Below are 21421 nucleotides of genomic sequence, written 5' to 3' on the forward strand. Positions count from 1 at the left end.
TAAACAACCGTATGGGAAAAAACAATGCTGCAAATTACTAGTTACCAGAAAAAGACAAATTTAAATACCTCATACCCATCAGACTGTCAGAGGTTTAAAAAAAAAAAGGAAAATGGTGGTGTTGGAAGGGCCATGAATCATGTTGGTAGACTTGCAAAGTTGTTTCACCATTTGAGAAAGCAATTTGGAATTGTACCATGAGTCATTAAACTTAACATACCTTTTGTCCCAGATACATCACTAGCAGGCATGTACCTCCAAAGGGATTAAAAACAGAAAGACCCACATTTCAGGAAAAAAAAAATTCGGAACAACGAGGAAACAATGGAAGGAATGGCTGAACAAATTGTAGTATATTAATGTAACGGAAAATTATTTTGCCACAGGAAACAATAAAACGGATGAATTCTGAGGAATCTGAAAGGGCTTGTATAAACTGATGCAGAATGAAAAGAGCAAAGTTAGAAGGAAAAATCTTTTTACAATGATGACAACATTGCAAATGAAAACAACTGTGAAGGAATTAAGGACTGTGATCCACACAATGACCAACCAACCGCTACTTCAAAAAAGCAACAACAATGCATGTTCCTTACCTCTTGATGGAGACGTAATGGACTAAAGCTGAAGAATGAGATATGGTTTCAGACATGCACATCTTGTGGATTTGCCTTGACAATTCTTATTGGAATGCAGGGAGGGATTTTATTTTATTTTGGGGAAATATATGATAGTAACATTTAAAAAAAAAAGAAAGGAGCATTAATGAAATGTTAAAAATACACAAAAGAGAACAGAAGGAGGTTCTCAGACCTCCTGAGGGGACACAGAAAAGCAATGTTGTAAATATTGTGTTAAATTTAGCACACGCTTTTAAAAGGCTGTCTGAATAGAGATTCAGGATGTACTATTCAATCTCCTTTTTCTTATGGAAATTTTTTTTTTTTGCTGGTGCTTGTCAAGTGTAGAACAAAAATAAAAGAAAAATTTTAAAACAAGGAATAGAAGGAATAAACTTCAGTCATATTTCTTGATACATATTATGATTATGAATTCCTCAGAGTAAAAATGCTAAGGAAGCCTAAAGCATAGTTATTATTTTATTTATCTGGATTAGTGATTTTCTAATTCTCTTTGAAGTTTTGGAGTACGTTTGCATTACTTTTCACATCCAGGATTATAACTCTTGTGCAGTCGGGGTACAGAACTTATACCACATTAAATGTATCCATCATGACCACATCATCTCTGAAGAAAATTCCAGAGAAACCCTGAGCTTCTCTACTGCAAAATTAGGGAGAAAAATGTATACACCTATTGAAATGAAAAGCATTATTTATACTTGTGCAATGTATATAAAAGATCTTACTCATATAGCTTTTGAAGTGGTATATTTTACTAAAAAAAATTCATAGAGATTGGGACTAGACCTATGATCTCATTTGTTAAAGGGAACTCCCCTTGAGGAAACTCCCTCTACCAATGCATATCAACACTTGATTTGCAATGTATAATCGCAGAGAGTAGCCAAAGCACTGAGAGGTTAAGTAGTTGACCAGGGTCACACATCCAGGAAGAACTTAAGCTGAAGTTTTCTTAGCTTCAGTGACTGCTCTCTACTACATGATGCTGTCTCTTTGAAAAACTGTATATATTCTTCTTAATGGATAGGGGCAGGAGTGGGAAGAGAGGGTGAGAATTTGAAACTGAAAATAAAAATAAAATTGAAAAAATTGAAAAAAAGAAAATATATAACATATACATATACTCAAGAAAATAAAATGAAATTATTCTTTATTAGATTTATTTCTAAGATATGCACATTGGAGAAGGACTAAGCCCAGTGGAAAGGCTACCGTATTTAGACATCAGAAGACTTGGATTTGAGTTCATGATCTATTATTCATTTATATGCTATCTGACTGTGTGTAAATCTATTATTCACTCTCAGTTGCCTCTTATTTAAAATGGGAATAATATTTACTGTTATACTTAACTCAGGGTTGTTGAGAGGAAAACCAAGCTATTGCTTCCATATATAAGAGTATGTCAGATTTTATGTTTGAGATGACAGTTCTTAAATTACGTCCTTTATAACAAGAGGCTTACATACTTCATCTAACATCATCTAATGCTAGCTCTTTTGATAATTATGATCTTGGTATAAACATCAGATGGCTTTATGTGCCCTTTGGTTGAATGCCACTGTTGCCTGTGGTTGGATGCCAGTCCTGAGTACCTTTTTTAGGAAAAAGAATGAAAACGTGCTATTTAAGATATCTCTAAATACTACAATTTTTTAAATACCTTGGGTACTTCTTAATTCTCTTCATTTTTCTTTTTCTGCATCTGAATATCATTGTCTCAGTAAGTATAACTATTTTCCCTTTTAGGAAATTTAGAAAGTTAGGAATTTTAGGAAAACTTGAGTATTTTTTCTTCACTTTAATGTTTCTTAGGTAATGATAGAATTATTGATACTCCCTTAATTCAGTATCCATTAGATTGTAAATTCCTTGAGGGCAGGGACTGTTTTTCCCTCTTTTTTTTTTTAATCCCCAGAATTAAGCAAGTACTTGGCCCATAGTAGGTATGGCTGAGGTTATTTGATCCTTTGGGTTTGGTAGTTCTGAGCTGAAATAGAACTAAAACCAATTAGATATTCAGAGTAAGTCCAAGTCTTATGTGCGAATGGAGGGCCACTAGATTGTCAGAGGAGGGATGAGTTGACCTAGGTCAGAAATGGAGCAGGTTAAAGATTTTAGACTAAAGAGCATTGAGATCAGCCTATGACTGCATTTCCAATAAGACTCAGTAACAAAGAAAAAAAAATGACGAAAAGAAAGAAAAGAAAAAGAAAAGGGAAATGATGAGAAGGGAAGGGAAAAAATATGGATCTTTCCCCCTCTTGATCTCTCTCTCTCTCTTTGATCTCTTTGGGGTATATGTGTGTTGTTTTATCAAAGAGCATGTACAGTTTGGATATTTTAAGTATAGCTCGATATTGCTTTCTGGAATGGTTGAACCATTTCACGAGTCTAGGCAGTGTTCGTTAATGCACCCACTTCCCATTGTCACACTAACTACTGTCTTTTCTGTTTTTACCATCTTTGCTAATCTAGTGGGTGTGGGGTAGAATTTCAGAGCTATTAATTAACTTTTCTTTTATCATTAGTGATTTAAAGCATTTTTTCACACAGTCATTGACAATCTGAAGTTAAAAAAAATTTATAATTATTCCTGGCTCTTTATCCCTCAACCCTCAACCCCCAACCCCACATCAAATTATTTGAAGCTTAGGCTTTGCTAATATTTAAGGTTAATATCTAAGGTCTTTCGGTCTAATGTCTATTCTCTGAGAGTAGAAAGGTACTCAGTGTATAGACAAATCGGGTATAGAAAGTTATTTATTATATCCTCTATGGAAGAGAAATGCTTAACACAAGAGACACAGAAGCACAAATTGACAAAGATTTAGACAAGCAGCAGCAGTAACTTATAACTACTGTTAGACCCTGCTGAGAGTCATCAGAACATGAAGTGTTTTTGTGGGACTGCTGAATCAGCATTTCACCTTTACCTCAGCTCTGTACTATCCAAAAAAATTCCTTCAAGGTACATGCCTTTGGCAAGCCAGTCCAAGTCTTGGGTTCGACCTTTTGGTATTCACTTTCTCCCTGGAGAAACAATGCAGTGGATATAAGGAGCTCCTGGTGAAGTACAACCAGCTTCAATTAGGAATCCCAGAACTTCCAAACTCTTCTTTGATCTGAAAACTCTAAATTTTGACTATTATATTACTAAGAGCTTTTATTTTGAGATTTCTTTCAGGAGGTGAATAGTGAATTTTTTTTTTCACTTTGCCCTCTGGTTCTAAAAGATGGGAATTAAAAAAAAATTTCTTGAAATATGATACTCATGCTATTTGTTTTGGTTGTGGCTTTCAGATATTCTGGTGATTCTTAAATTATTTCTTCTTGATATGTTTTTTAGGCCAGTTTTTTAAATATAAGATATATTATATTTTCTTCTATTTTTTCAGTCATTTGACTATTTTAACATTTATCATTGTCTTATGGAGTCATTAATTTCTGCTTTTTTATGTTCTATTTTAACAGAGTTTGTTACATGAGTAAAGTATTATATCTCTTTGTCTGATTATTCTAATTTGTCTAATACTTTACTCCCAAACTCTTATTTCCTTTCCACTTCTTTACTCTGTTGTCCTAATTTCATTTAAGATATCATTTTAACTCTTTGAAGAAAAATCTCTTGCTTTATTTCTTCTAGGAATTGTAGTTGGCCTGTATGACCAAGCTGTGTTTTCTTTTGAGGCTTTGTTTGTATATGTTTTGGGGTTATTCTCTTGTGTTTATGTTTTGGATATTACCAGTACTATAAGAGCTATTTATGGTGGGATTCTATTTTTGTTTACTCATTCTTCCAGCCTTACTTGGCAAATTGGAATTTTGTGTTAGGGCCAGGCTCTGTGTACTTTTGGAGGGAATATAGGGGCCTTTTATGATCTTTGTATTATCTCAGGTTCTGCTTCGACATTCTCTTAGGACTGAGTGTTGTACTCTTCAAGGTTCAGGGAGCTAAAAACTTTTAGTAGGCCTTAATCAGTGTAATTGCTGCTCTTCTAGACTGAAAAGTCTAGAAGAGTTTGTTTGGGTAGGCAACACAACTGCAGTCTTGCCCTAGGGAAGAGCACCAATGTTGTTAACCGCAGTCCCTGTCATCTAGTTTGAAGTCTCTGCAGGTTTAGAGTGACCCTTAGCCAATCCCTGGTCTTATCTCCAGGGGTTAAATCTGAGATCCCACTCTAGTGTCAGAACTTTTGTGCCTGGCACATAGTAGGTGCTTAAGAAATATTTATTAATTGATTATTGATTGAGGACAACAGAGCTGTAAGCCTATTCCACAGTTCCTGTCCTGGTCACTTGTCTTTGTGATCTTGGGCTAGAAAAATATTCCATTGTGGTTTCTTCTTAGATTTTTTTTAACCACTATTCAGTCTGCTCTTCTTCTTAAATATTTTTTAGAATAGCTGTGGGAAAGCTGGACTGACCCATTTTATCTACGCCACCATCTTTGCTGGTCCTTAAATTCCCAACTTCTTGAACTTGCAACATTGCCTATAAGGCTAGAAATATCCATCTCAATATTGCTGTGTGGTCACCTATCCTCAGAGAAAGAAAAAACAAGCTGAAGAGGAAACCAGGGGCCCAGGATCAACCTTGTCTAGGTCAAAACATGTGCAGGATGTCATATGTAAGCAGAACAGTTTGCCATTCTGCTGGAGTGTGGAGAAGGGTGCTCACCTCTTCCCCAGGCATCATGGAAAATCCAGGAAGAAGGAAATACTTGCCACACATTCCGGAGACAAGAAGGAAGAGAGAGCAAGAGAGGAAAGTTTCCTCTTTTATGGTCTGCTGAGTAGGTTTCCCCTTTTATGGCCTACTGTGTGGCTAATTCTTCTTGCCTAAGTGATTGATCTTAATGAGAGACTCCTTGCCAATATCACAGGACCAAGGTACCTATAAGGGGATTGCTCTCTCATCTCAAAGCACTCAAGTCCTTCAGCAATGAGCCTTATTTGGATTGATCAAAGTATCAGCGCAGCTCAGTGCATGGCCCATGGGATGTACTCAATTCCACTGATTCTCAGAGTGAGGTCTGAGGACCTCTCCAGTTCTCTAAGATCCTTTCAGGGGGTCTGAGAGGTCAAAACCATTTTCCTAATAGTACTAAGGCATTATTTACCTATTAAAATAATCTTCCCTCCTTCCTTTTCCATCTATACATTGTATATGTGTAGGGCCAGATAATTTTCATATTCTTCAACCAAAAAAAATAAAAATAAAAACAGATTGACTACGGAAGCAGATATGAGAATTCAGCTGTCTTCTATCAAATCAGACATTAAAAAGACTTTCAAAACTATGTAAAACAATGCCACTCCTCATTAATTTTTTAATTTTTGAAAATGTTCTTTTTCACAAAATTTCTTATATCAACATGTTATTGTTGTGGTTGTTGTTATTATCGTTAGTCAAATAGTCATGTCCAATTCTCCATGACCCCATTTGGGGTTTTCTTGGCAGAGATACTGTAGTGATTTGCCATTTCCTACTCCAGCTCATTTTATAGATGAAAAAAAAACTGAGGCAAACAAGGTTAAGTGACTTGCCCAGGGTCACACAGGTAGTAAGTATCTGAGGCCATGCTTGACCTCAAGTCCTCCTGATGCCAGGCCACAGACTCTATCCTCTTCATACCTAGTTGTCCTTTGTTATTGTTACTATTCTATTATTATATAATTGTACATTATATGCATAATTCATTATGATGTTATTATAACATGATTATTATTGTTATTTTAAAGTAAATAAATAAATATTTTAAAATATCATCCATTTTTAATTGCTAATATAGTATTAGTAGATATAACCTACATAAACAAAAACTCTTTGGGGTCTTCAACCATTGTTAAGAGTATAAAGGGATCCTGAAACCAAAAAGTTTGAGAACCATTGCTCTAATACAACCTCTGTTGCATTTGTAGTTTTTTGGGAACAGCGTGATATCATCAAGGGAAAAAATAGATCCAACTTTACATAACATCTAGCACTTAAATATACTGAGGTTCCTGGCATCAGATTCAGAAATTCTGGCATATATTGGTTATAACAGTGTCATGTGATAGATTCTCATTTACTACAATCTCACAGCCACTCACTAGACATATAGTCTTTACCTCTTTGAGCCTCAGTTTCCTCATCCCTAAAATGGCAATAATAATAATTGCATTATCTACTTCACATAATTGCCTTTAGGAAAGCATTGTGAATGGTAAAGCTTTATCTCAATGTAAGCAACTATTATCATTATTTTAAAATCTTATGCCCTTTGAATACAAAAATCTCAAAGAAGCCCAGAGCTTTGATTTCGTTTGGTAAGCAAGCAAAACAGTTACCATGGTATATTAAAAAAAAAAGTTAGGATGAAAGTATTTTTTATATACATTTTTATTATGGGATTTTTGCCTGTCTTCTTCCTCCATTCCGCCCCTCTACCCCCTTGCCAGGTACACTCCACCCCTTGCAAAACGAAACAAGTTCCCTCTATGCACAAGTGCACAAGGGTATACATGCTTTTGAAAACTTCCCAGTGACATCATATACAGAACACTGAGACTCCATTCTCACCATTTGTCATTTCATCGGAAGCCCTGAATATAATTACAGTCTGTAATTCACCTCCCTCAACACTATTCCTTGTGAGTATTATCGGTGACAGCTCCACACCACCCTAACTAAAATTGTGTCAGTATCTCCATCATAAACTCTGCTTTTCAGGGCTTTTCTAATCTGACTGTGAAAACTTGTCCAGAGGTGGTGCGGAAGAATTTAGCCCTAGCTAAGGAGCTGTGACTATTTAACAGGTGTTCAGTGAATTGGTGGTATGCTGGATATGGATGCACGGTACCCAACGTCAGAACACTCTGGGTGGTTGTTTTGGAAAAGAAGATTGAATAATGAAAGACTCAAATTTGTTTTTGTGTGCCATCCAGCTGGCCTGCCTCACAAGAGTTGTGCCCTAGGGATCAAAAATGGGGCCTTTGAGCTAGCTTAAGTGCCAGGTAGTTGGCTACAGTCAGAGGGCACCTGTAGCCATTTTGGAAAGGAGCTGAGTAATTGACTAAGCGGATAGGTAAACATATCCTAAGATGAATGCTATTCTTGATCTTTTGGGGGAAAACCTCCCTAACTGCAATTCTTTGGGTGGATCAAGGTTAGGATATTGGCTTGCTAACAAGTGGTAGTCATAAAGATCTGTTTTCCCCAAGGGCAGGGTGGCATTGGCAGGCAAAGTTGGTTTGCTAGAAATTTTGGTATGGGGAAGTTTAGAAAATAAATAAACCTGTAGCAACTGGTTGGCCTTACAGTAGAGTTGGCTGAAGTTTTGGTGCATGGGATGAGATGAATCCCAACAAAAATTGGCACTCAAAGAGCCTGTGTGTTGGAGGGGCTTGAGTTGGGGTAGGGATGGACAATGGAAGAATGACAATTCAATATAATTAAATTAAATAAATACTAACTAAATACCTACGAGATGCAAGATGTTCTGCTAGATGTTGAGTATTCAGAGATGAAAAACTTCAATAGTTTCTGATCTCAAGGATCTGAGATCTCTTAACTGGAGATACGGCTAATGAAAGGTGATTTTTTTTTTAGTTGGGCACCAGTTTGTAGCCCCTCTCTAGCTGAAACCCAAAACATGTATTTTCAAAAGAATAGACTTTTTCCACTGTGGAAAGTTCATTGAATTGGGTTAAAATCCTGTCCCTGATGCTTACTTCCTGTGTGATTTTAGGCAAGTCACAACCACTCTTGGACTAAGTTTCCTCATGTGTAAAATAAGGGGTTCAGACTTAATGACCTCTAAGATCACTTCAAGCTTTAGAGAAACTTCTATGGTCCCTTCCCTTAGGAAGTAAACTGAGGATTCTGAGCAAGTCCTAGAGAGACAATACATTAGTTACAAGGGACTTTCAGTAGCCTTAGATTCTTTTCTAGTAAATTTCATTTTGAAGCTAATTTAGTGCACTCTGGTCACAGAAAATCGTGATGCTTATTCCTACATTGTGAATTCTTTTCATCATAGAGCTGCTCAAGTAAATTTGAGGGAGGTTCACCACAAATTGGAATTGGAGAAACTAACTTTAGTATTTATAAACCTGAAACCACTACTACCTTTTGAAGTGTTTTGTTTTCTTAAAATGAAAGTAGTTCACGTGTGATGATCATTGTGCAACTTGGAGTTTGGGTACAATGCCTTCCAGTACTGTTGTGAGCAAAGTCCTTTGCAAACCTTAAAATATTGTCTTGATGTGAGCAGTTATTTTTGTTATTATTGTCACTATTTTATTATATAATGGAACCTTTCTAACTAGTTTTCAGAGATGCCACAGCCATGTTTGCAATGGCTTCCGTAAGTAAAGGTTTCAAATATTTAGCCTACAGGTCAAAGAACTGAATAAAAGGGACTACTTTTGTAATTTCACTTAAACATTTTCTCAAAGCACAGCTGTAATGCTTACCTAAGTTTACATGTAACGTGTTTCAACAAATTCAATTAAATTCTATTTTGGTGTTACAATGAAGATGGTCAGTTGGTTGGAATAAGTCAGGAATCTGAGGTTCCCTGCCAAGAAATGTCTCTGATCTGATGTCTCTGACCTTTGGTAAAATTTGTCTCTGGAAACAGGTGGGTATAGAAGAAATGGTCATTGCAAATCTTGCTTTTGACACTATTAGTGTCTTCTTGGAGGAATAGCAAAGAGGCCAGTGTTGCTGGAAGGCAAAATACGTGGAGAGCAGCTGAAACATATTTTATAAGCCTCAATATTGTTATAGCCATACTTTTATTTTCCTTTTCTCTATTCAATATTAGAATATTTAAGTGTGCCCTGAAAGTTCTCCCAGTCATTTTTCATTCTGAAACTTGCGAATTCATAGGTTCAAAAGTAAGATTTACAATTGCTCATTTTTGGTGGAGGGAAATAAGAAGAGGAGGGCAGGAATCAGTGAGATGATACAATTGGGTGCACACATAAAACCTCCTTCCTACAGCTGTGATCATTTGTTTCAACAAAGCCTTAGAGAAAGACTGATCTAAACAATAGTAGGCAAGAAAACTGTAAAGACCCAGTTTCTACCCTTGAAGAACTGATCATCTTATTTTAAGTTAACAAGATTTATGCTTTTAAGAAAACAACACTTGACTGTGTCTCTTCAGTTGCTAAATTCCAAGGCATAGCTAACACTTCCAGTGGAAGTTCCTAGGAGATAGCAAACTGACCTGGAATGGTTGGTGAAGGTTTATAAATGAGTCAGGGAGGGAAGCTGGGCTTTGGAGGATCATGGGTAAGATCTGGGCAGCTGTGGATATACAGTGCTTTCCAAAGTGGTGCTAGAGTTTGTTTATTATGAAGAAGGAATTTCCCTCAACTGAATTACTTGATTTTCTTCTGATTAACCTTCAGATGTTCCTCTGCTGTGAATGAACAATCCTGGTTTGAATATGAAACAAAAATCTACCACTCAATACTAGTATAAACTCACTGTTATTAGTAATAGCCTTAATCTGAAGTTTTGAAGCCAATGGAGGGTAATTATCGCCACAATATTATCCCTCTTCAAGCTTCTGGCTCTATATTTTCCCTTGGTTTCTTTGAAGGGCCCCCAAGTACACTTTGGATCTGGAGATGGGGAGCGATTGAAGCCAAGTTCTTTTTCAAATAACAATCAAGTTCAACACAAGTTTAGAGCAGCGTGAAGGTTGGGAGAAGGTAAATCACTAACTTTCTGGGGTGTAGCAGTTTCTCATTTTTAGGTGATTTTGCCCCCCTCCCTCCTCTCAGAATTCATTTTAATTCACCACATGCATATTGAATGTTATTATGTACGAGATAATATTGCTCAATGAGTCACTTAGATAGGACTTTCCCTTAGAACCCTCTTCCACTCCTTTCCTGTTCTTTATTTACCAACCTAACAGATACAGTGAGAGAAAAAGAACCCCAAAAGGTGGCTTTGTGCTTTGATAAGTTATTCAACTCAACAAATATTTGTTATTTGGAAGTGGTGAATAAAGATGAAGACCTTTAATATCCCTGGCTTTTTATTTCTGTAGGCTGACCTGATCCCAGCTGTCTTTGGGGAATTGGAAGTAAATTTTTGTTTTAAAAACTCTTAAGCTGAACAGCTTTCTTGTAGCCCTTGAAAGTTTATGCTAAAGAGGATGCCTGGGGCTACATATTAAAATAGAGTATTATTCTCTCTGAAGTACTGCTTTAGTCACCTAGAGTTGGGCAGGATCAGAGCATAAAGGTTCAAAGTAACAAGGAGGCCTATGTCTGGGCTTCATCAAAACTATTATCTTAGGGTTGGCTCTGGGTACTGGTCACAATTAGAGAGGCAATGCTGAGTAAGGAGACCTGAAAAGGGCTTTGGATCTGGAGACCTGAGTTTGAATTGTGGTTTTGATGCTTCAAAGCCACATGTCTGACCCTCAGATGGCTCACCTGTAAAATAGAGGCATTAACCCTTGCAATATCTGTCTCATAGGGCTGTAAGGTTAAAACTTTTACAAATCTTGATGGGATATGTACAACTGAGTTGTTACAGTTTTTTCCTTCCCCCCTTTCATTTCCTGTCTCTTTACAACACCTGGTGGCTGGCAGTCCCCCCCCCCCCCCATATCTATGGGATGGGCCAAAGAAGTTAGTGGGGGTTAATAAAATGATGAGGCAGGTGGTGACAGGAGTAGCATTAACTGCGGCCCTCTCAGTCTACCTGTCGGCAGCTCTGGTAGTTGCCACACCCATGGCCCAGTTCTGGGAACAGGCACCACATAGAGGCCAGGTCTCAGATAATAAAACAAAAGAGAACATTGGTGACCACACGCTAAAGTAAAGCAGGGCCTTTTGCCGGAAATAGCGGGATTATTGCCTCTGTTCTTTTGTCATGGAAAAGACCGGATTTAAAGAGAGATTCCTGCAGTTAGGCATGTGGTTGACACTTTGAGCCTGGGATTAGCTCTCATCTCATTCACTCTACCTGATAGCTAGAACAAGGTTTTAAAGTTTTCATAGAAGTTAAGTATTGATGACTGTCTCAGTACAGCCACTTCTGTGCAGAAGGGAAAGAAAAAGACTCACAGGTTACATAGGAGAGAAAACCTAAACCAGGAGGGAATAGATTATCTACATAGCCTAAAACGGTAATCTGCGGGTTAAATTTTTAACACCTCTCTTAAATGGTGTAGAATGTGGTTTAAATGGAACCAAACACAACTTTTTGTTTGTGTAAGATTACGTTTAAACTGGCAAATATTCGACTAGGATTTACAGCGGAACGAACGCTGGAGTAGGAGTCAGACAACTTGGATGCCAATCTCAGCTCTGTCACTGCTACCTGTTTGACCTTGGACAAGTTACCAGCCTTTCTGCATCTGTTTCCTCATCTTTAAAACTGGATTAGATGGTGTCTAAGGTCCTGTGCAGCTCCCTCTGATCCTATGACCCTTATTTTGGAGGGGGAGTGATGTCAAAGTTGTGGGTCTAAAGAGAGAACGAAGGTGCTTTGGCTTTGCGCCACGCGACGCCAGAAGGGCTCCTGGCTTCTTGCCATCTCCCCCCCCCCATGCCAAACTTCCCAAGACCTGAAATAACTTTCACTAGGAAGGAGATGCTCCAGTCTTTTGGTTCTGGCTGCCTGCGGGGGGTGGGGGAGGGTCCGGGTCTCCCGGGCTGCAGCTGAACCCCTCCCTCCCCCCAGCTGCTGGGGGCTTCTCCTCCCTTCAGCAGCAGGCCTGGGAGCTTGGCCTCAGGCGTCCACCCTCCTCCCCCAGCGGTCGCAGCTGGAACAGTGGCTCCGCAGCTCCCTCCGTTGGGGGCAGGTTCAGGTTTCATTTTGGAGCGGGTGCCGGGAGGGAGCGAGCCAGCGAGGGCAGGCCAGGCCGGGCCATGTGATGCCGCGGCTGGCAAGCCGCGGTGCTGGAGGTGGAGAGAGTCTCCCGGGGATCCCGGGCCCGGGGGAGCGGGGAGTGCGGGGGGAGCGGGGCTGGGGGCGGCACCAGTTTCATGAGCAGCTGGCGGCGCGGCTCGGGCGCTGCCTGCCTGGGCTGCGGGGCTCTCGGCTCCTCCCTCTGATGCCCCTGCCGCCGCCGGGCGCTGTCAGCTCCCGGGAGAGCCTGTTTGCTCCGGGCGGCCCCAGCGCGACCCAGCCTCCGGTCCCGGCGCCCTCCCGGCTGGCTTAGGGAGGGACAAAGGGACTGAGCGAGCGGGACCCCGACCTTTCGCAGGTAAAGTGCTGACTTTTCGGGCAGCATCTCTGTCTTCTGGTTCTTGGAGAGGGCTGCGAGAGTTACTCTGTTCGTTTCCTGGGCTAGAAAAAGTTTCTTAACCTGAATTTCCAGCCGTGGGGCCATTGGCTCGGTTGTTTCCTGGAGGGTGATGGAGTGGGAGAAGGAAAGTGGTCGAGGAGCAAGTTCAAGGCACTGGGAAATTGGCTCGCTCTCCTTTCTGGCTTTTTCTCCAGCCCCCTACCCCGATCCGATTCCCCTGGAGAGCAACAAGTGTACTGGGCTGCAGCAGCTGCAGAGCGGGAGCGGGCGCAGGGGTGGGCAGGCTGCTCCCCTCCGCTGGGAGCTGGCCACTGCTCCTGCCGCCTCTCGCCTTGCAGCTCGCTCTCCGATGGGGGATGGGATGGGATGGGGCTGCTGGGGTGGGTAACTGCCCGACCAAGCCCTCTTTCGCGTGGTAGGGAAGCCACACACCTGGTGGGCAGCCTCCTAGCTCCCCTTGTCCTTTGGGAGAGGAGGAAGCTCTGGGTATCCCTCTTCTCCCCAGGAGCCCCCTCCCCTCTATAACTCTTGGGAGCCGGGGTTCCTGTGCTGAAGGTTAGAGCGGGAGTGGAAGGAGCCCTCAGCTGTCAAGTGCCTGTTAGTAGGTCTAATACTGGTCCGGGGGCTCCCTGGAAACCGGGCGCTGGACTTTGCAGCCAGCAATTGAATTTCCGTGCCGAGAATCCGTCTGGCTCCCTAGTCCACCCCGCTACCGGCTCCAAGTGGGGTGGGGCGGAGGGAAGAGTGGCAGTCTCAGCGTCTTTGCTCTTCTCCCTCTTGCTATGCTTTAGTCCCTGCCCCTAAGAGAGTCAGGTCTTCAAAGATTTTCAACACCTGGGGGAAAATCTTGACTAGGTGAAAGACACTGAAAAAGAGTAGATTTCTGGGTGAGGGGAGATGAGGGAAGGTGGGTGTCTGAACAGGCCCATATTTGCTTATGCCCTTTTATCTTGTTCTTCTAGGTTCCCACGTCGTATACCAGCTTTAGATTAAGACGGTCCTCTAATACTGAGCATTCGTTTCAGGGGAGTCACTTTGGCTGCATTTGGTAAGTGAAATGTAGTATTCACAGCAAACACAAAGAAAGTAAAAGGCTAATTCTTGCTAGATTCAGTATCTTGAGCCACTAGGGACAGTTCCAGGAAAAATGATGCCAGCTAAAAGACAAGCTTGGGTTTTGAAGTTATGTTCGAATACGTGTTATGAACTCACACAGGTTTACATTCTCCCTGACCTCTGGCAAAATTCATTCCCAGAAGTGGGGAGGAGAGAAAATCCTAACACCTGTAAAAGCAAAGGATTGTTTAAACCAATTCAACATTTCAGTTAATGTTAACCAGTAGGATTCATAAGTGATTATTATGGAGCTCATTTATTTAGTGACTCCTGTCAAGGAAAGCTTTAAACTGGCATTGTGCCCTTAATCTGGTGGATAAAGAAACTGAGGCACAGTGCTGTTAAGTGAATTTCTGAAATAAGTGAGCTAATGACAGAACCAGGAACAGAGCCTGGAATTCCTAAGGGGTTCTGCCATGTTTTGGGGTCATTTTTCTTTCTCATAAACACTATACACTATCCATCCTAGGATAGATTATGTAACAGGTGTTTTCTTTGACATCTTGTGAGTCTTGGTGCTTTAAACAGTTTAGATAATGATAGAGAAAAAGAAGGAAATGATGATGGGTACCTGAACCTCTTAACCAAGTAAAATGTGAAACTTGTAACAGGCTTTTCACCTGTATTCTTGCCCATTGTTCCTGAGTTTTAGTGTTGTTGCTGAGTTGTTTCAGTGGAGTCCAATTCTTTGTAACTCCATTTGAGGTTTTCTCTGGCAAAGATCCTGAAGTGGTTTGCCATTTCCTTCTCCAGCTAATTTTCCAGATGAGGAAACTGAGTCAAACAAGGTTAAGTGACTTGCCCAGAGTCGAATAGCTAGTAAGTATCTGAGGTCAGATTTGAACTCGGCTCTTCCTGACTCCAGGCCCAGTGCTTATCTACTGAGTCATCTTGTAAGAGACAACTTTGTGTGGCTGGAACTGAGCAGAACTTTTATATGATTTCAAAAGAATCTGTTATCTATGACCAGGTAAGAAAAGAGTGGAGGAATGTAATCTGCTTGAATGAAGAGGGTTAGATACTTGTGGTTCTTTGAAAAATCCTGTGTACAAATATGTCATTAAGAATTCATAAACCTTGATAAACAGACCATAGATTTAGACCTGGGAGGGACCTCAAAGGTCATCTAGTTGAACTTCCTTATTTTATAGATGAAGAAACTGGAAAAAAAAAAGAAAAAGAAAACCTACCTCAGACTATTTAAGTGACTTTCCCAACAGTTACTACCTGTAACTGTTGGAGGTACGATTTCAACCCAGGTCTTCCTTTGGACTCTTACCCCATCCCTCTTTTCACCCTTCTGCACCAGGTAGATTTTTTGTTTTTAAAGGAGATAATAACAATGCTACTCTCTCAGTACTTATGCTACAACTTTAATCCATGCCAAATGTTTATGTTCAGGTAATGAAACCCTGGACATAGATTTATGTTGGGAATTTTGAAAGAGCCTCTGCTACCATGGCACTGTTAGTAATGACAACGCACTGAACTCTAGTTACTCAAAAACTTCCAGGCTTACTGTCACTTTTATTGTGATGCTTTATTTCACTGATCAGACATGACAGATCTCCTGGCTTATGTAAGGACTGTCTAATTACAGTTGTGTTTATGTTGCTTTCAGCATAGCAGAAAAGGCTTCAGAAAACTTTGTGTGTGTGTGTGTGTATGTATGTGTTCGTATGTCAAGTCAAATTTTTTATGAAAGGGATGAGTCCAGCTGGGCAGCTCCAATTGAGAATACTGAATTAAAAACAGCATTGAATTTGAAAAGCACCAAGCTCAGGGAATTTCGCCATATTCAACTTGTGCTGTAAATATTGTACCTCTTTCAAGGACCGGATTTGAGATTCCTTACTTAGACAAAGCTGGGTTTTTAAGATGTTTTTCTCATATAAGTTGGGCAGTCTGGATCCCATGTTAGAGAATATGTTCTTTTGTAGTAATCAGCTGTCTTCTGTCCTCTTGCTGAATCTTCAGAGCCTTTGGCTCATGTGTTCTCATCCAGCAATAGCAACAGGGTATACTTAAACATCCAAATCAGCATTGTTCTGCTGCTGTAAATATTATTTACCCCTCAAAAACAGAATCTTTTCCTTTCTGTGCTTTAATTCCAGTGCTCTAGTTGATTTAAGAAGCATCTCTTTACTTCTGGATTTTCCAGTATCTATTATTATTTTTAGTGTGACTTACAATATACACGTCATACTCCTCAATAAATCACATCAGCAAGCATTTTGGGCACTTAGTAGGTGCCAAGGCACTGTGCCAATTGGATTATGAAGAAAAGTAATAATAGTCCCTGCTCTCAAGAAGTTCACAGTCTAATGGGGGAGACAACATGCAAACAACAATGTGCAAACAACACACACACACATACACACACGCATTTATATGGCAGAGTCGTAGAGGGAAGGTGCTAACATTAAGGGGACCTGGGAAAGGCTTCTTGCAGAAGGTGGGATTTTAGCTGAGACTTGAAAGAAGACGGTGAAACCATTTAGGGATTTGGCTGCTACAATAAAAAGTTGTGTGTGTATGTGTGTGTGCATGCACTTATATTAGTATGTCTCTGACGATTCTTTTTTTTTTTGGTTTCTTGTTTTTGCTTCTGGATATCCAAAATAATATTTAATATCTTTTTGTTATGAAAGGAATATGTAAAAATTCTTTGGAATGAATGAATTAGAGTTAATATTTGGTGTCTAGAAAACTTGTTAAAGCTAGGTGGCTACATGGTTTTTGGTTATTTTTGTCATAAGCAAATGATATTTTTGTAAGTATTTACTTTTACAGGAATATTCACATTCCTAGGATCATAGATCTAGAACTGAAAGAGACCTTTTTGGCCACCTAGTCTACTTCATCATTTTACCTAGGAAACATCTGAGTCCCGGTAAAGTTAAATTACATTCCTAGGGTCACATGGGGATAAGAGGTAAGATTTGAAACGAGGTCTTTTGGTGCCAGAACTCTTTCCACACTATTACCACCATATTCTTCATCCCACCCTCCTTTTCGGTCCAAAATTCTGATCTAGTTGATGTGGACAACTTTCAGTGAGGAGATCCCTTCTACAATTGCTGTCCAGCACCTGATACTTAGAGAACTGCATAGAAGCACTGAGAGATTAAATGATTTTCAGAGGGTCACTCAGCTAGTATGTGTTAGAAGTAGAGCTTGACAACTGGGTCTTCTTGAAATCAAGTCTGGGTCTATCCATAATGCCGTGATGCCTCTCCTGTCTTCCACCTTTGTGTGTATGTATGTGTTATGGGCATAGGGGGTTGAAGGGCAGGTTCAGATCTGTTTAGGGAACCCCTTTCAGTAAACTCCCTCTACCAGTGCAGATCAATCATGGAGCTATAATCTATGGTTTTCTAAAGTTCCCTCTTAAGTATGAGAAATTAGGATAAGCCATAAGTTTTAGTTCTTAATGATAATATACTAGAAATAGAACGCCTCAGTGGATGTTATTATTACTGTGACACATTTGGAGGAGAGTTTGACCCTCATATTAAGTGATAGCTCTGAGACATACTAGCTCTGTGATTGTGGGCAAGGGCTCTTGAGCTCTCAGTTTCCCTGAATGTAAAATGGAGATAATTATACTTACATTACTTACCTCATCAGGTTGTCTTAAGGAAGGTGTTTTGTAAACTTTGAAGCACTATGGAAATGTGAATTATTATTGTCTTTAGTGCAGACTGGCTTGGATATAGACTGCCAACAATCCTTACCTTTGTAGTAAGTTGTTCTGAGCCAGCCTTCTAAGAACAAATCTACAATACTCTATGTAAACAGTGCTTTGTCTGGTTTCTGAGACAAATTCTATCTTTTGAAAACATGTTTTTTTTTAAAGCAGCAAATTCTTTGTGTCCCCTCTTCATTTCAGAGCTGTAGATTTTCCTGATTTGAGAAGGAAGTGAAAATGCTGTGTTTCAGAAATAGGGAGAGAGTAACATTTGTCAACATCTCTTCTGGTCAGGTTCTATCTCCTCCAATTTCAGCCATTAGTCTCTGCCTTTACACTGCCAGCAAGCTGAATTGGTCAAGATTGCTATGATATAGAGGCTATATATATATGGCCAGTATAAAACCAATAGCAGGTGTTTGGATATTCAAATAAATTAATAATATTAACTTGTTTTCCATTGAATACCAGCTATGAGCTCAAAATAATGTTGGTGAATTACTTCTATGCATTTGATCCTAAGAGATTTCATAGAAATGAAAGTCTTTGGATTCCTCATATGTTCATTGCATGGTTACCTTTTATTACAAACTATTGAGAGATTCCCAGGCTTAGAAACAATTAGAGAATAGAAAAATGGCAACTAGTTTTTTTTTATTTAGAAAAGGATTCTTTATTGTGTTTGTGTGTATGTGTGTGTGTGTGTGTGTGTGTGTGTTAGACTCCTCTGACAGTGTAGTAAAGCCTACAGAGTCCTTCTCAGAATAATAATAAATGCATAAAATAAAATATATAGACTTATGAAGGAAATCAATTACACTAAAATACAATTATCAAAATATGTAGTAAAATCAAATTCATGGACCCAAGGTTAAGTGCTCCTGTATTTGCAGCAAGAACATTTTATATGTAGGCAAGGAAGCTTCAGAAAGGGTTGAGTGTAAGCAGGGAACAAGAGGAAACTTCCATTTGGATAGATGGTTTGGGATGGATGATGCTGACAAAGTCCCTCGGGGGCAATTTTCTACTTTTTGATTTTAGATTATATTTCTGTATAGTGTCTGTCTTGTTATTAGGATCATGAGGGCTATCAACTCAGGTATTCCCCAGTTCTTCCTTCCTACCCCAGGCCTTAGCATTTTAGAATATAGTGTACTCAATTGTTGTGGTTTTCATTGAACCTCTAAGACAATTCTTGCACTTCAAAAACAAACAAACAAACAAACAAACAACAACTGAGCTTCCTAAATGAATTTTCAAGTCTCTACCCTTACCCTCCAATTGTCTGGCACTTCTCTTTCTAAAATATACCATAAATGGACAGCTCCAGTTGTTCCCACTTTATAGTACTAGTTCTACCACGAAGGTAGTGTTCATTACCCGATATTCTACACACACTATTCTACACACACCCTTTGTTCTAACCAAACTGGTCTGTTCACTGTTTGCTAAATATGCTTTGTGCCTTCCTGCTTCTATGATTTCATGTTCACTGTTTTCCCTGTCTAGGATTCTACCTTCCCTCCCCCATCCAAATCCTGTTTTTAAGACCCAACTCAAATCATACCTCTTCCATGACAGGTTTTATCCCAACTGTAAGATTTCTGTCTTTTGAATTAGATCACTTATAATTCAAACTACTCATTTGATCCCTTTTTCTTGCTTTGTAAATCTTCTCAACTAGATTATAAACTCTGTATTTTCTACAATGTCCAAATCATAGTAGGTGTTTGATAAATGTTGGTTGGTTGACTTGGTGGTCCCTTTCTCATAAGTAATTAAAAAAAACCCCTCCCTTTCTCTATCTCAGAGCATGATTGCAAGGAATAGTGGAGGATATCCATGAGGAAGTGTGCTGCTCCAGAGAAAAGTGGGAGTGGGGGCTGGGTGAGAAGAATGCTTGTCTCTCTTCTGGGTCTAGAAGGGCACATAGTTAGCATCCTACCAGATGTGAAAAGGAAAATCCATAGAACTCCTTAGAGATACTGTGACATTTACTTCTATACTATTCTTTGAGTGAATGCCTTTTAGGGAATTTGCCGTAGCATAACAGAAAGGTCAGGAAACTGGATCTGGGAAAGTTCATGGAGTTCTGGGTTAAAATGTAAATACAGTTTTTTTGGGAGAATTATAGGGACTTCCTCAGGATCTGGATTTTTCAGTTCTATGGAAGTGTATCTATAAGCCTTTATTATTTGAAACAATAAGATGTTACCAGTTAAGTTTAAAAAATACTCATCTAAGTATCATTTAAAGCTATTATCCTCCTACTGTCCAACTGAGTCACTTCCCCCCTCCCCAGCCATTCTTCATATATGGGGAGAAGATAGAAAATTTATTCTTATTAATTAATTTACTAGTTTTGAAATAGTAGCAACCAAGGAAATAGTGATTGTGAGAATTGATATGCATAGTGTATAGAGAATATCACCAATACAAATGCTCCAACCCACAATGAACTTCATGGGGACTCTGAAGAAATACAATCTTTTCTACATATATACCTCATTACCATACTTTTAAGTTCATTCCCACTCTTCCTCCCTAACCTCAGATTCTGTGTGTTTATAGGACAATGTACCTCAAGGTTTGGGTTTTTTTTTTTTCTGACACTGTAACTATCATTCTCCCTGCTATTTCTAAAAATTAATTGAGTCTACTGACTGATTGTTAAGGGGAAGTATACAGTGAGGGCTTGAGACCTATAGTGTCAGAGTAGCTGTACTCAGGGTTATCCCTAGAACTCAAGGTAGCTCAAGGTCACCCTTCTGGGAACCCAACTTGCTAATTCGTATTGGGGGATGATCTCAAAGAAAGGCCTGCTGATATAAATTGGTTTCTTAGAACAGCTTTTAGGAAGAATTTTTTAGTCCCCTTTAGTGGAAATGAGAGGAAAAAGGAAAGTAAAAAGAGTTAAATATTTCAGAGGTCTCTGCAGATGAACTAAGTGTGTTCTGGGTGATGCTGAAAATATTAAATGAATATAAATGATTAGACCTAAAGTGCTTAAGTCTCGTTTTCCTCAACCCTTACACAGGGGAAATGTCACTTTGAAACAATCAAGGGAAAATTCTGTTTTTGAAACGTTTTCTGGATATAACCTGGATTTCAGTTTATCTGGAAGTTTTTTTTTGCCTTTTGAGCTTATGGAACAAGTACTGAATGTTTTTTTGGACTTTCATCTGTTGAAAGAAAGCCTTGCATTCTACTTGCCAGCCAATCATCCTTTGGTGATACTAACTCCTCAAAGTGTCCTTGCCAGCAAAGGAGTACAAGATATTGTTGGGGGTGGGGTAGATAATAGTTTTTTGTCTATTTTTTACATGAATTAAAAAAAAACCTTGCCCTTTGAAGTTCTAAGTGTTTTTCTTTATGTGACCTTCAGAGATTTATTGGTAGAGGTCATTGATTTGTAGGGACTGTTTTTTATATTTCTCTTACATATCCCTGAAAACTTGACCTGTGATGTGCTCTCCGCAGCAGGCATACAATAAATGATTGGTTGATAATGTACCAATTGTTAAGGAAGTTGGCATAATTGATGGTACTTAAGTGTTTCATCTTTATAAGGAGAAAGTGATTTTATCAGTTATTTAGAATATAGACTCCTTGAGGTCAGAGACTATAGTTAGCTTATTTTGTCTTTGTAGCCTCAGTCCCTTGAATAAAGGTACTTAAGTGCTTGTTGGATTGGATTGG

General features: G+C 39.3%; 1 long non-coding RNA gene across 1 annotated transcript in view; it reads left to right on the top strand.

Annotated features, from left to right (window-relative positions):
* The first annotated feature begins 12451 nt into the window (after positions 1-12451).
* LOC110216546 (uncharacterized) overlaps positions 12452-21421 on the top strand; it is a 55606-nt gene continuing 46636 nt past the window's right edge. Inside the window, exons 1-2 of the long non-coding RNA XR_013486130.1 lie at positions 12452-12873; positions 13878-13963. This is a non-coding gene — a long non-coding RNA (uncharacterized LOC110216546). The remainder of the gene's footprint in view (positions 12874-13877; positions 13964-21421) is intronic.

The sequence above is a fragment of the Phascolarctos cinereus genome, unplaced genomic scaffold, assembly GCF_003287225.1.
Source record: "Phascolarctos cinereus isolate Bilbo 61053 unplaced genomic scaffold, phaCin_HiC Scaffold_4;HRSCAF=312, whole genome shotgun sequence".
NCBI lineage: Eukaryota > Metazoa > Chordata > Mammalia > Diprotodontia > Phascolarctidae > Phascolarctos > Phascolarctos cinereus.